Raw genomic sequence first — 13,149 nt, forward strand, 5'->3', positions numbered from 1 at the left:
GGTCCCACCTACCCCTAAAGAGGTCCCAGTGATCTAGGAACCGAAATCCCTGCCCTCTACACCAGTCCCTCAGCCACGCATTCAGCCTCCACCTCATTTCATTTCTTCCCTCATTCTCCCGTGGCACAGGCAGCAATCCTGAGATTACTACCTTTGCTTTTCTCTTCCTCAGCTGCCTACCCAGTTCCCTATAGTCCCTTTTCACGAGTGCCTCCCTCTTCTTGCCTACGTCAGTAGTACCTATATGTACTACAACCTCTGGTTCCTCACCCTCCCCTTTCAGGATGTCTGGGACATGCCCAGAGACATCCCGAATCCCAGCTCCAGGGAGACAAACCACCATCCGCGACTCCCTTCTACGTCCACAAAAACGCCTGTCCGCGCCCCTCACTGTGGAGTCCCCTATTACCACCACCTTTCTGCTCTCTTTTTTGATTTTGTGACTTACTGGCTCAGCTCCAGAGACCTGGCCACCGCTTCCTCCCTCAGATGAGCCATCCCCCCCAGTAGTACTCAGGCTGGAGTACTTACTTTGAAGGGGGACATCCACCGGTGTGCTCTCCATCACCCGTGGTTTCCCCTTCCTAATAGTTACCCAAGTGCCCTCTTCCCGTTGCCCTGGTGTGACTGCTTGCTGATAGCTCTTATCTATAACCTCCTCACTCTCCCGAATGAGCCGAAGGTCCTCGAGCTGCATTTGTAGCTCCTTAACCTGGTTCCGTAGAGTCTGCAGCTCCACACACCGAGCACAGGTGTGGATGTCTGGTAGACCAGGAGCTTCCAAGACCTCCCACATGTTGCATTGGCAACAACATACAGGTCTCACAGATACAGAAAAGGGGATGAGAATGAGTGCTATACATGGCAAAAAGTAGGGAGAGTTTAGCCCAGAACAGGATTGGATGGAAAGAATGTGTCTATGGCCTATGGTCTGTCAAGGAGTGAAAAGGCTAATTCATGGGATATGGGCATTGATGACTAAGCCTAAAAAGGCTTAGTCATCGATGCCCATATCCCATGAATTAATTTTTAAAAATGAAACGTGACTAAGCATCTGGGAAAAAGTACCATAAGACACAAATATGAAGGTCAGTAGACAAAAGACTCAAAATGTGAACTGTCAGTATCAGCCTCAGGAATAGGCGCAGTGGGAGCTGTAAAGATTATGAGTGAAGACTAGGAACAAGTTGTTTCAGATACCTGGGATCACTGGGAGCAGAAGATGAAAGTAAAATTTAAGCAACTGATCAACTCTGATTGGGCTATCTGAAGAACAACAGTGGAATGCGATACAAAAGTAGTACTCAAACGGAAAGAAGAATCTATGTTTGTGAGACTGGCCTTCTACTTAATGCAAAAACTTGCCAATATCAAAAAGAAAGGAATGATAACTGGATACTCATGAGATGCAGAATAGAACAAAGGTAGACTGTCAGGGAGAGTTGGTGATGTTGTAGATAGTTTGGAGGGATGTCAGAGGTTCCAGCATGACATAGATAGAATGCAAGCCTGGGCGGAGAAGTGGCAGATGAACTTCAACCTGGAAAAATGTGTAGTGGTCCATTTTGGCAGGTCAAATGGGATGAAGGAGTATAACATCAAGGGTAAGACTCTTAGCAGTGTAGAGGATCAGGAGGACATTGGGGTCCGGGTCCATAGGACTCTCAAATCGGCCTCGCAGGTAGAGGATGTGATTAAGAAGGCGTATGGTATACTGGCCTTCATCAATCGAGGGATTGAATTAAGGAGTTGGGAAATAATGTTGCAGCTTTATAAGACCCTAGTCAGAACTCTCTTGGAATACTGTGCTCAGTTCTGGTCGCCTCATTATAGGATGTGGAAGCTATTGAAAAGGGTGCAGAGGAGATTTACAAGGATGTTGCCTGGATTGGGTGGCATGCCTTATGAGGCTAGGTTGAGGGAACTTGGTCTTTTCTCCTTAGAGAGACGAAGGATGAGAGGTGACCTGATAGAAATGTATAATATGTTGAGAAGTATAGATCGGGTGGATTCTCAGGAGGTTTTTTCCAAGGGCTGTAATGGCTGCTACAAGAGGACACAGGTTTAAGGTGTTGGGAAATAGGTACAGAGGAGATATCAGGGGTACATTTTTCATTCAGAGGGTGGTGGGTGAGTGGAATCAGCTGCCGTTGGTGGTGGAGGCAAATTCGATAGGGTCTTTCAAAAGACTTCTGGATGAGTACATGGAACTTAATAGAATTGAGGGTTATAGGTAAGCCTAGTCGGTATGGATATCATCGGCGTAACTTGTGGGCCGAAGGGCCTGTTTGTACTGTAGTTTTTCTATGTTCTACAAAAGTTTAAGACCAGACAGAAAAACGTATTCAAAGCAAAATACTGCAGACGATGGAAATCTGAAAAAGACAAAAAAAACCCCAGAAAATTACAGCACAGGAACATGCCTTTCCGCCCCCCAAGCCTGCACTGACCATACTGCCCGACTTAACTAAAACCCCCTACCTTTCCAAGATCCATAACCCTCTATTCCCATCCTATTCCTGTATGTCAAGACACCCCTTAAAAGTCACTACTGTATCCACTTCCACTACCTCCCATGGCAACTAGTTCCAGACACCTATTACTCTTCTCTAAAACAAAATCTGCCTCATATCTGCTTTAAACCTTGTCCCTCACACTTTGAACCTTTGCCCTATAGTAATTAACACTTCCACCCTGGGAAAAAAAACTTCTGACTATCTATTTTGTCCATTCCTCTCATAATCTTGTAGACTTCTATCTGGTCTCCCCTCAACTTCTGTCACTCCAGTGAGAACAAAGCAAGTTTCTCCAACTTCTCCCCATAGCTAATGCTCTCCATATTAGGCAACATCCTGGTAAATCTTTTCTGTACCCTCCCCAAAGCCTCCACATCCTTCTGATGATGTGATGACCAGCATTGAACACTATATTCCAAGTGCAGCCTAACTAAGGTTCTATAAAACTACAACGTGATTTGCCGATTCTTAAACTCAATGCCCCAGCCAATGAAGGCAAGCATGCCCGTATGCCCTCATGACTACCTTCTCCACCTGCATTGCCACTTTCAGTGACCTATGTATCTGAATACCCAAATCCCTTTGCCTATCAATACTCTTAAGGGTTCTGCCATTTTCTATCTGTATTAGACCTTCCAAAATGCATCACCTCACATTTGTCCGGATTAAACTCCATCTGCCATCTCTCCAGCCAAGTCTCCAACCTATCTATATCCTGAGTTTCAACAAAAAAGGCAGTAGTGACAAGTTGGGCCAAAGAGACTGTTTCCATGCTGTAAACCTCTATGATGCGTTAGACTTTAAACTGGTGTCATGAGACTTCTTACTGCGCTCACTCCAGTCCAACGCCATCATCTTCTTTGCGCAAAGTATGCTTCGTCTGCATAGCAGGCAAGAAACAATAGTTTTCACTGTATGTACCAGAGTGTGACGGTAATAAATCAAGTCACTCAGTCATCCAGGACTCCAGACGCACAACTTAACACATGCAACCAACACACCTGCTCCGCAGCCACCAGCCGCACGCGCCCCTCTTTAAGACCCGCCCCGCTTCCCCGACCCCACTATCCCCGTCCATCAACCGCACGGACTCAGCCAGACTCAAACTCCTATTGGAGCGGGTGTATGTCAATCACCGGGAGCGTCACAATTCTCCCTTCTTTCTCCTCCGCCACCCCCCCCCTCCCCCTCCCCCTCCCCCTTGGGAGGATGCCTTTCCCTCGCCCCGCCCCCCCCATCTCAGATCTCATCGACGGTTATTCCACACCGCCCCCTCCCCCCCCCTCCCCGCTTCTAACAGCCTAAGGTGCCACAACCACCCCCTCACATCCCCGCCTGCTCCCATGCGTGCCGCTGCGTTGTTGCGGGACAGGGATGAATTTGTGGGTTTAGCGTTTATTTCTTTTTAAAAAAACGAGGAACAATTAATGCGAGGGACTTCTCTGATGCCGAAACAAAAATTCACGTGTGGAGCAGCGGCAGTGAAATCCTCCTCACCTTTCCTCCTCGCTTCAATGAAATAATGAAGAATAGCGAGGAAAATGTCGCCGGGGCGGCCAAAAGACTGACAGGGTACTATTATGAAGAGACAACGGGAGCAGAAACAGCAGGTAAAGAGGGAAGGGGGGGAGGAAGATTTACAATGAAAGGGTTTTTTTTAGTTGACCCTTTCCAATCTCCCCTTTCCAATTAGGCGAGAACGAATTTATCACGCAATTCAGTTGCTTGTTCGTTTTCATCCGATCCCAATAAAAGCAGCAGACTTGACCCCGAAGCACGATTGGGAAAAAAAAAGCTGTGGATAATCGTGCGTTTTAACCCAAAGCGAATCTTATCATTCGTCCACAATTAGGAGAAAAATTGCTGCGTGGAACATCCTCGCCGTTTCCAATTGCAAAGGAGAGGATTTATTTTTGGTCCCGAGGTTTGTTGCTTTTTTATTTGCAACCGACAGCACCATCGGCTCAGTACGTTTTTCTTTGATTCTTCCCGTTTTGTCTTCTGCTACAAAAAAATGAATGATTAGAATTGACGGTTCACTTCTTGTATCGCCGCCCGACATACTGGCTGGCTGGTCATGGCTTTGCAGCAATGTTGTTCAAAATTTGCTTTGGGGAAAACCCCGAAGGCTTTTAATTCAACCCTAGTACTTGGTAGAAATCTGTGTGTTACCAAGCAGTGGGGACTGGAATATGTGTGTGTTAATGCTTACGAATGTACAATCTCGTCTGCAAAGTAACAAGAAATATCAATACCAAATCATGGCATGGTAAACGAACCTTTCGATTGACAGTCTTAATTGACTTGTCCTTGAGTGCCTACTGAACTGATCTTTTTAAAATACGTTGTTGTTGCATTTTTTTTTGTGTTTCCAAGGCAAGATAGTATCGAAGCACATTAGCACAAATGCTTCACGTTTTAAATTGACATATTGTTGGTAAGATTGCAATGCAAGTATTTTATCACTAACAATGATAAATTGTTATGGGTGCTGTTTCACCCAGTGCTTTGTAATTCTCGTTGAGGATCTGCCTTTCCCCTCTTACAGCTGGCATTGTGCATGAGTTTGGTGAAATTTCAATGTGAAATACAAACGTTAGATAGAGACCTGTAGGTTGAAAACTTGTGAAATCTGTGCATACTGGTGTTGATCAAGGACGGAGGATGTTGCACTAATGTAGCTCACTATCTCTGCCAAAGGAAGGAAAGCAATCTCTCGGGGCTGTTGTTGCATTATAGGGCTACAAACAAAGTTAAAGCTGCCTCCATTTATGGTGATCCGTAGAATCCCTAGAGTGTAGAAGGCTATTCTGCCTGAGTCTGCATTGATCCTCTGAAAATAATATTATCTAACCATGGTTCAAAGAACACTACAGCACAGGAACAGGCCCTTTGGCCCGCCAAATCTGTGCTGACACAGATACCCCTCTAATATTTTCATGCCTCCATTGATCCATCATCCTCTATTCTCTGCCTGTTCATGTATCTAGCCACATGCCTCTTGAACGTCTGTTGTAGGAAAAATGTTAGAATCCGTGATCAAGGAGAAAATAGCGAGGCATCTTGAGAATTGTTTGGTAGAGCAGACACAGCACAGTTTTATTAAGGGGAAGTCGTGTCTGACGAATTTATTGGAGTTCTATGAGGATGTGTCTAGGGCGGTGGATGGAGGAGAGCCGGTGGATGTGGTGTTTCTTGATTTTCAGAAGGCGTTTGACAAGGTGCCTCATGAGGTTATTACAGAAGGTCAGGGGGCATGGAGTTGGGGGTAGGGTGTTAGCGTGGATAGAGGATTGGCTGTCAAATAGGAGGCAGAGAATGGGGGTCAATGGGTGCTATTCGGATTGGAGGCTGGTGACTAGTGGAGTGCCCCAGGGGTCGGTGCTGGGGCCTCAGCTATTGACCATTTATATAGATGATCTGGAGGAGGGAACCAAGTGTATGGTGTCAAAATTTGCTGATGACACCAAGATTGGGGGAACGGCAAATTGTGCGGAGGGTGTGGAGAGTCTGCAGAAGGATCTGGATAGGCTGGGCGAATGGGCCAGGAACTGGCAAATGGAATTTAATGTTGGCAAATGTGAGGTTGTCCACTTTGGTAGGAAGGACTATTACTTACGTGGAGAAAAACTGCAGCATGCGACGGTGCAGAGGGACCTTGGGGTCCTTGTGCATGCGTTGCAAAAACCCAGCCTGCAGGTGCAGCAGGTGGTCAGGAAGGCGAATGGGATGCTGGCCTTCATAGCGAGGGGGATTGAATATAAAAGTAGGGAGGTCTTGCTGCAGCTGTATAGGGCACTGGTGAGGCCGCAGCTGGAGTACTGTGTGCGGTTTTGGTCGCCGCACTTACGCAAGGGAGTGCAGAGGAGGTTTACTAGGCTGATTCCGGAGTTGAGGGGGTTGAGCTATGAGGAGGGGCTGAATAGACTGGGCTTGTACTCGTTAGAGTTTAGAAGAATGAGGGGAGATCTCATTGAGATGTATAAGATGTTGAATGGGATGGATAGGATAGAGGTGGAGAGACACTTCCTGCTCAGAAAGGACAGTAGAACTAGAGGGCACAGCCTCAAGATAAGGGGGGGCGGTTTAGAACGGAGTTGAGGAAGAACTTCTTCACTCAAAGGGTGGTGAATCTCTGGAATTCTCTGCCCATTGAAGTGGTGGAGGCTGCCTCGCTCAATATTTTTAAGACGCGGGTTGATAGGTTTTTGATAGGCAAGGGGATTAAGGGTTATGGGGAGAGGGCGGGAATGTGGAACTGAGCCACGACAGATCAGCCATGATCTTATTGAATGGCAGGGCAGGCTCGAAGGGCTAGATGGCCTACTCCTGCTCCTATTTCTTATGTTCTTATGAACATTGTTTCTACTTGAATCTGCTTTCACTACTGCCTCCGGCAACATGTCCCAGGCATTCAGCACCCTCTATGTGAAACAGTTGCCCCTTGCATCTCTTTTAAGCTTTCCCCCTCTCACTTTCAACCTGTGCCCCCAATTGATCGACCTTCCTTTGACCTGGAAAAAAGACACAGACTATCCACTCTATCCCAACCTGCCATAATTTTGTAAACCTCTATCAAGATCCCCCCTCATTCTCCGATGCTCCAATGAACAAACTTGGATTGTTTTCAACCTTTGTTCGTAGACAATATCCTCTAGGCAACATCCTGGCAAATGTCTCCTGCACTCTTTTCAATGCATCAATTTCCTTTCGGTAGTGTGGTGACCAGAATTGTACACAATACTCCAAACGTGTACAGCTGCAACATGATTTTCCAATTCCCATACTCAACGCCCCTACCGATGAAGGCCAACATGCTATATCCCTTTTGACCACCTTGTCCACCTAGTTATCACCTTCAGGGAACTGTGGATCTATCTGCACACCTAGATCCCTCTGAGTGCTCATCTTTGAGGGCTCTACCATTTACTGTATACTATCCTTCTGCAGTGGACCTTCCAAATCACATCGCCTCATTTGTCTGGGTTAAATTCCATCATTTGGCCCAGGTCTCCAACCGATTTATATCCTGCTGTATCCTCTTGACAATCCTCCTCGTTGTCCCTGACTCCCCCAATTTTTGTATCATCTGTACATTTAATCAGATCAAATTTATTATGCCCAAGGCAGTTTTGTGTCCATCTTATCACTGACCTCGGATCCCATATGACTTTAATTTCTGTATCAGCTTGCCATGAGGCACCTTACTGAAGACTTTGCTAAAATTCATGTGTACAACATCCACTGCCCTGCTCTGCCCTGGGCAATTTTTCTTGTCACTTTCTCAAAGAACTCAGTCAACTTTGTGAGATGTAACCTACCCTTCTCAAAGCCATGTTGCCTATCGCTAATAAGCCTATTCTCTTCCAGATGTGAATATAGAACATTGAACATTACAGTGCTGTACAGGCCCTTCGGCCTTCGATGTTGCGCCGACCAGTGGAACCAATGTTATCCATATGCCTACCCACTGACCATTTGAATGCCCTGAAAGTTGGCGAGTCCACAACTGCTGCAGGCAGGGCATTCCATGCCCTTACCAAAACAATCATATCCCTTTTTGTCCTCCTGATTTGTCTCTTAACTCTACTCCTATACCCCCTATACTTGATCCCAGCTGCGTATGCATGTCATGTGCCTCCATTTTCTTCTAGACCAGGGCCTCAATATCCCGAGTTATCCAGGGTTCCCTACTTTTACCATTTTTCTACCTAGTCCTGCTGCCCTGCAACTATTCAGAGATGCCTTTGATCCTGGCACCAGGGAAGCAAATCACCATCCTGAAGTCTCGATTGCAGCCACAGAAACGCCCGTCTATGCCCCTAGCTAGTGAGTCCCTTATTACTGTTGCTTTACTTGCTCTTTGCCTGACCTTGCTTTGCAGCAGAACCAGATGTGCCACAGCCTGGCTGCTGCTGGTATCTTCCCCTGACAGGCTATCCTACTCAACAGTATCCAAAACGGTATACCTGTTTGAAAGGGGAATAGCCACAGGAGACTCCTGCACTACCTGTCTGCCTCTCCTGGTGGTCACCCATCTACCTGTCTGAACCTGTGGCGTGTCAACCTTTCTGTAGCTAGTGTCTATCATACTCTCTGCCTCCTGTATGCTCCGCAGTGCATCCACCTGCCACTCAACCGAACAAACCGATCTGTGAGGAGCTGCAGCTGGACACACTTCCTGCAGACAAAGTTGTTAGGGAGAACTAGATTGTTCCCTAATTTCCCACATCTAGCAGGAGGAGCATACCACTACCCTAGCTGTCATATTGCCCTGATATAGGTAAAAGGATAAAAGAATCTCAGCTAACATTTCCCTTACTTCTGGCCCTCCCAACGTCTTTTTTTTTGGTTAGAGAAGGAGGTAGGGAGAGAAACATTGACGTAGTGTTTGGGGTTTAACTGTCCCTTTTACAACAGCTAGTCAACAGATCACGTTCTGGTAGAAATGACTGCGCCTATGCAAAACTTACCTGCAACAGCCAATCAGCTCTGCCACTCTGCTGCCCTCACCTGGAAAGTTGTTGAAATCCAATGGATTTCAGTGGTTTATTTCTGCTATAGGAATGTATGCACACTTCTAACTTGGCAAAACAGGATTCAAAGTTTAGATGTAGAGAAAGGGAGAGAGAGCAAGACAGTTGTTCATTCCAGCAGCTAGTATGGCTCTGCAAATCCCAAATTCAAGTAACTACGTACAAGCTTGTATCACATGATCGCTCCATGACTGTTGTATATCTTAAAAAGAAGTTGATCAGCTCATGTGTGCTAACCTTTATCTTAGAGATTGATAGCCAAGGTGATTTTTTTTACTGTTCCAGTTGTTGTTCATCCATCGTCGTCAGTGAGGACCACGACACCATTAGTCATTTTGAGGCTGGTTGCGGTGTGTCCGAAGATGACTGATCAGGCCAAATCGGACACGGAATGTCCTGGTGCATATTGGACATACTTGTGTAGACACTGTAGTTGTTGCGCTGGTGGCTGTGGACTTGCGCAGCTTATGTTTAAGTTGTGCTTCAGCAATGCCCTTGCTTCGTAAGCTTGACAGCCCTTGTGGATGAGGCAGCTCCAGGTAGGGCGGTTTTGTGCCAGAATTCCTAAGTGGTTGCGTCTATGTCAGGCGACTTCAGGGAGGCCTTGAGTGTGTCTTTATAACGTTTCTTCTGCCCTCCATGCGAGTGTCTTCCAGCAGAGTTCCCCAAAAAGGAGCTGCTTGGGTATGTGCTAGTCTGGCATATGGATGACATGACCTGCCCACCTGTGATGGAGAGCAGCGAATTCCTCGGTGGTTGTTGCATACTTGCTGTTTGCCCTTCCTCTTGTAGAGGTATATATTGGAAGCATCTCTAAGTTCCTGAGGAATGGATCCTTGCTTCCAAAAGGACTGGAACAATTTGATGAGCTTCTCGATAAGTGCAGGACCAGCAGCTTTGTAAATTTCTGCGGGTATGGCATATGCCCCTGGGGCTTTGCCACTGGACAGCTGGCTGACAGCTTTCATGACTTCGGCTACTACCAGTGGGTCCATCCATGGCACTGTTGAAATCGACCTAGGGAATCCTGTCTATTGCCTTATTGTTTATAGATGACGGTTGGTTGAGGACGGCTTCAAAGTGTTCAGCCTATCTCTGCAGAATCTGAGCCCTCTCTGTAATGAGTTGTACCATCTGTACTTGGCAGGGGGGAGCACCCGAGAGATTGAGGTCCGTAGAGAGTGTTGAGGGCTTCGTAGAATCGTTTCAAGTCATTTCTGTCAACAAACCTCTATTTCATCTGCTGTGGCGCTCAGCTAGGCATCCTGCATTTTACGCAGTTTATTCTGGACTGTCCTGCGAGCACTGGTGAAAGCATTTGCTGATGACACCAAGATTGGGGGAAAGGCAAATTGTGCGGAGGGTGTGGAGAGTCTGCAGAAGGATCTAGATAGGCTGGGCGAATGGGCCAGGAAATGGCAAATGGAATTTAATGTTGGCAAGTGTGAGGTGGTCCACTTTGGTAGGAAGAATGGTAGGAAGGACTATTACTTACGTGGCGAAAAACTGCAGCAGGCGACGGTGCAGAGGGACCTCGGGGTCCTTGTGCATGAGTCGCAAAAACCCAGCTTGCAGGTGCAGCAGGTGGTCAGGAAGGCGAATGGGATGCTGGCCTTCATAGCGAGGGGGATTGAATATAAAAGTAGGGAGGTCTTGCTGCAGCTGTATAGGGCATTGGTGAGGCCGCAGCTGGAGTACTGTGTGCAGTTTTGGGCGCCGCACCTGCGCAAGGATATTTTGGCCCTGGAGGGAGTGCAGAGGAGGTTTACTAGGCTGATACCGGAGTTGAGGGGATTGAGCTATGAGGAGAGGCTGAATAAACTAGGCTTGTACTCGTTAGAGTTTAGAAGAATGAGGGGAGATCTCATTGAGACGTATAAGATGATGAATGGGATGGATAGGATAGAGGTGGAGAGACTCTTCCCGCTCAAAAAAGACAGTAGGACTAGGGGGCACAGCCTCAGTTTAGAACGGAGTTGAGGAGGAACTTCTTCACTCAAAGGGTGGTGAATCTCTGGAATTCTCTGCCCGTTGAAGTGGTGGAGGCTGCCTCGCTAAATATTTTTAAGAAGCGGGTTGATGGGTTCTTGATAAGAGAGGGGATTAAGGGTTATGGGGAGAGGGCGGGAAAGTGGAACTGAGCCACGACAGATCAGCCATGATCTTATTGAATGGCGGGGCAGGCTCGAAGGGCTAGATGGCCTACTCCTGCTCCTATTTCTTATGTTCTTATGTTCTTATGTTCATTTCTCTTGGCAGCTGATGATGGGTCGTTCTGACAGGCCCAATGAAGACGTTGCTTTTCAACAAGTAGAGCCTGTATCTCCTCATCATTCTCATTGAACCAGTCATGCTGCTTGTGGGTAGAGGGCCTGAGCATCTTCAGTGCAGATGAATGGACAGCAACCCTGAAACGTTCCCAGTCGTCCTCAGTGCTGCCTGCAAGATGTAGGTCAGCAGGCTTGATTTCTAAGTCTTCAGCCAGTGCTGAAGCTATGCTGGGGTTCTTTAGCTTGGCCGCATTTGATTCTTTTCATAACCTTGCTTCCTTGCAGTTGCCTCTTGGGTCTGATATGGAGCCTCATTTTGGAGACAATGAGCCTGTAATCTGTCCAGCAGTCAGCACCACGCATGGTCTTGGTCACTCTAACACTGCCTGTCTTTTCTCCTGACAATGACATAGTCGATAAGATGCCAGTGCTTAGAGCGGGGATGCATTCAGGACGTCTTGTTATGGGTAGGTAGATGGAAGGTTGTGTTGGTGATGAGGAGGTTTGTGCTGCACAGGTCTTCATTAAGAGGAGGCCGTTGCTGTTACGCTTGCCCACTCCACACTTCTCAATGACTCCCTGCCAGATTGCAGAGTCACACTCTACTCTTGTATTGAAATCGCCAAGCAAGATCAGTTTGTCAGTGTTGCTCACTGATAGTAGGGCGTCTAGTTCTTCGTAGAACTTGTCTTTCATCTCGTCCAGGTTGTTCATTGTGGGGGCACAGGCGCTGATCAGGGTGGTTTGACTTCTGTTCTGTAGCGGAAGCAGTAATGTCGTAAGCTGGTTGTCCACACCCTTGGGTAGACTATCAAGTTTCCGAACAAGGTGACTCCTGATGGCGAATCCAACTCCAGCATCACAATGCTCATCGCTGCCATGACCACTCCAGAAAAATGTGTATCCACCTCCAGTTTCAGTCAACTGACCTACGTTGGCAAGATGAGTTTCACTCAGGGCTGCAATGTCAGTGTTGTATCTTGCAAGCTCCCTGGCAGCTAAGGCTGTTCTTCTCTCTGGTCTGTCCGCTGTAGGGTTGTCCAAAAGCGTGCACACGTTCCAAGTGCCAATGGTGAACGGTGTCACCTTGTGTTTTATTTTGTTTGTTTGGCAAGATGGGATCCCTGCCAGCCACGGTAAACTGGCCAGGGTGTAGTGAAGCAAGCAATGTTTAGGGCACTTTTTCTAGCCCCTTCCTCATTATACGGAGATGAGTGGTGTATTCCTGAAGAGGACTGCTCAGTTGCCCAGGTAGACACTGAGTTTCACTGCCGCTATGGTCAGTGGAAAATGACCATTAGACCTGAGCTGCCTGTGTGCAGGTCCGTGACTACAGCCCCCAGTGTATCTGCACTTGCTGCTGTGCCACTCGCCCATTGCCACAGGACTTCAAAGGTTGAACGGGACGATGGTGCTGATGATGATGGTGTTGAGACGAGCGCTTGATTTGAATTTAAAGTGAGGGAGAATTGCGCAGCATCAGCCTCACTCTCTCTTCCCAATTCCCATCTGGATCCAGTGGCAAGACGAGTCAAGATGGCTGGAGATGGAACTAGGCGCAGTGGATGATCAGGATGTCTTCTGTATCTTGTCCTGCTCTTCGCATTGCACGACGCTCGCAGAGACCGCCTTCTCAACCGTTGGACCTTCCACTGGTCTCGTCTGCTCAATCCACCGGAGTCTGTCTTCACATGCTGGGATAGATATCTCCCTATCTCCCCAAGGGCTGAGACCCGTCGGCTACCCTCACCTGGTTTAGCTGGCTTGTCAAAAGCTGTTGCCCAGGGCGTGGCTGCTGTCGCATGCAAACAGCTGCAGGGAGCCACA

General features: G+C 47.5%; 1 protein-coding gene across 1 annotated transcript in view; it reads left to right on the forward strand.

Moving 5' to 3' along the window:
* The first annotated feature begins 3,808 nt into the window (after positions 1-3,808).
* The window catches only part of st3gal5 (ST3 beta-galactoside alpha-2,3-sialyltransferase 5), an 89,983-nt gene continuing 80,642 nt past the window's right edge, over positions 3,809-13,149 (forward strand). The window contains exon 1 of the mRNA XM_080198868.1: positions 3,809-4,126. The gene's annotated coding sequence lies outside the window, so the exon portion shown is untranslated. The remainder of the gene's footprint in view (positions 4,127-13,149) is intronic.

This window comes from Carcharhinus amblyrhynchos, chromosome 1 (genome assembly GCF_965287045.1).
Source record: "Carcharhinus amblyrhynchos chromosome 1, sCarAmb.v2.hapA, whole genome shotgun sequence".
Taxonomy (NCBI): domain Eukaryota; kingdom Metazoa; phylum Chordata; class Chondrichthyes; order Carcharhiniformes; family Carcharhinidae; genus Carcharhinus; species Carcharhinus amblyrhynchos.